The sequence below is a fragment of the Salvelinus fontinalis genome, chromosome 29 (assembly GCF_029448725.1).
Source record: "Salvelinus fontinalis isolate EN_2023a chromosome 29, ASM2944872v1, whole genome shotgun sequence".
NCBI lineage: Eukaryota > Metazoa > Chordata > Actinopteri > Salmoniformes > Salmonidae > Salvelinus > Salvelinus fontinalis.
The window spans coordinates 33,946,061-33,949,089 of NC_074693.1; positions in this window are offsets into that span (position 1 = coordinate 33,946,061).

A 3,029-nucleotide genomic window follows, 5' to 3' on the forward strand; every position below is an offset into this window, starting at 1 on the left:
TGTGCTCAAGTATAATATCATACATATTTTCTTATGCACATATTTAAGTCATTGAATCATTGATACATTAGAATACATTTATCCAAATATTCACCCAATGTTTTCGGCATACATATGGTACAACAATGTCCTACTGTCATTGGCAGGGGGCGCCAATCTCATTGTGCATAGGATCTTCATAACCTTAGTCATAGGTTACCACAATGTCATCTGAATGAAAAATTAGAACCAGTGAGCTAAATTAAGAAAATTAAGACATTTTCCACATTTTGTTACATTACAGCCTTATTCTAAAATGAATTAAATAAAAATCGTCAGCAATCGACACACAATACCTTAGTTCTGGGACACAAAGCATTCTTCACTCATGCTGCCAAACATACCCTCGTAAAATTGACTATCCTACCAATCCTGGACTTCGGCGATGTCATTTACAAAATAGCCTCCAACACTACTCAGCAAATTGGATGCAGTCTATCACAGTGCCATCCATTTTGTCACAAGAGCCCCATATACTACCCACCACTGCGACCTGTATGCTCTCGTTGGCTGGCCCTCGCTTCATATTCATTGCCAAACCCACTGGCTCCAGGTCATCTATAAAAGTCTTTGCTAGGTAAAACCTCACCTTATCTCAGCTCACTGGTCACCATAGCAGCACCCACACGCTCCAGCAGGTATATTTCATTGGTCACCCCCAAAGCCAATTCCTCCTTTGGCCGCTTTTTCTTCCAGTTCTCTGCTGCCAATGACTAGAACAAACTGCAAAAATCACTGAAGCTGGAGACTCATATCTCCCTCACTAACTTGAAGCATCAGCTGTCAGAGCAGCTCACAGATCACTGCACATAGCCCATCTGTAAATAGCCCACCCAACTACCTCATCCCCATACTGTTATTCATTTTACTCCTTTGCACCCCAGTATCTCTACTTGCACATCTATCACTCCAGTGTTTATTTGCTAAATTGTAATTATTTCTCCACTGTGGCCTATTTTGTGCCTTACTTCCCTAATCTTACTACATTTGCACACACTGTATATAGACTTTTCTATTGTATTATTGACTCTGTGTTTGTTTATTCCATGTGTAACTCTGTGTTGTTGTGTCGCACTGCTTTGCTTTATCTTGGTCAGGTCGCAGTTGTAAGCCTACCTGGTTAAATAAAGGTGATATAAAATACAAATAAAATACCCCATAATGACCAAAACCAGACATAAATACCTTATTTACATAAGTATTCAGACCCTTTGCTATGAGACTTGAAATTGAGCTCAGGTGCATCCTGTTTACATTGATCATGCTTGAGATGTCTCTACAACTTGATTGGAGTCCACCTGTGGTAAATTCAAATTGATAGGACATGATTTGGAAAGGCACACCCCCATCTATATAAAAGGTCCCACAGTTGACAGTGCATGTCAGAGCAAAAATCAAGCCATGAGGATGAAGGGATTGTCCGTAGAGTGCCGAGACAGGATTGTGTCAAGGCACAGATCTGGGGAAGGGTACCAAAACGTTTCTGGAGCATTGAAGGTCTCCAAGAACACAGTGGCCTTCATCATTCTTAAATGGAAGATGTTTGGAACCAGCCAGGCTCTTCCTAGAGCTGACGGCCTGGCCAAACTGAGCAATCGGGGGAGAAGGGCCTTGGTCAGGGAGGTGACCAAGAACCCAATGGTCACTCTAACAGAGCTCTAGAGTTCCTCTGTGGAGATGGGAGAACCTTCCAGAAGGACAAACATCTCTGCAGCACTCCACCAATCAGGCCTTTATGGTAGAATGGCCAGACAGAAGCCACAACAGCCTGCTTGGAGCTTGCCAAAAGGAACCTAAAGACTCTGACCATGAGAAACAAGATTATCTGGTCTGATGAAACCAAGATTGAAATCTATGGCCTGAATGCCAAGTGTCACGTCTGGAAGAAACCTGGCACCATCCCTACGGTGAAGCATGGTGGCGGCAGCATCGTGCTGTATGAATGTTTTTCAGCGGCAGGGACTGAGACTAGTCTGGATGGAGGCAAAGATTAACAGAGCAAAGTACAGCCATCCTTGATGAAAAACTGCTCCAGAGCACTCATGACCTCAGACTAGGGCGAAGGTTCACCTTCCAACAGGACAACTAACCCAAAGCACACAGCCAAAAGATCGCAGGAGTGGCTTCGGGACGAGTCTCTGAATGTCCTTGAGTGGCCCAGCCAGAGCCCGGACTTGAACATCTCTGGTGACATCTGAAAATAGCTATGCAGCGACACTCCCTATCCAACCTGACAGAGCTTGAAGATCTGTATAGAACAATGGTAGAAACTCCCCAAATACAGGTGCCAAGCTTGTAGCGTCATACCCAAGAAGACTCGGCTGTAAATCGCTGCCAAAGGTGCTTCAACACATATGTAAATGTGACAGTTTAATACATTTGCTAAAATTTCTAAAAACCTACTTTTACTTTGTCATTTTGGGGTATTGTGTGTTAAGGGGGAATTAAAAAATATATATATACATTTTAGAATATGGCTGTAATGTAAAAGTCAAGGGGTCTGAATACTTTCCTTAGATCATCCTGCAAATGTGAAATTCAATCAGACATTTTCCCTTCAAACCAAAGGACTGTAAGCGTCTCATCCAAACTCCAATGGAAGCACAGACAACCTATTTCCCCACCATCCCGTAGTAGACAGTTAAAGGGAAGGATAAACCAAGTGAACAGGAGAGTGTGTGCGTGTGTCAGTACAGGCCTGTTTGAGTGAATTAAAGAATGAGGATGTGTGAGAAAGAGAGACTTACTTTCTCTTGACTTCAGTACCTTAAACCAGACTCTAGGTGCTACTGTCATTGTCACTTGTTAACTACTGTATTCCAATACAGCAGATCACCATGAATACGTTTTTCTTCAGAGAAAAATGTGCACCTACAGTCAATGATTGACACACAAAGTAAAACTATCCCACATTCAGACGTGCCAAGTCTGCCAACTCACTATTGCACAATACAGCATGAACCACAACACCAGCAGTCTTAACCAAAATA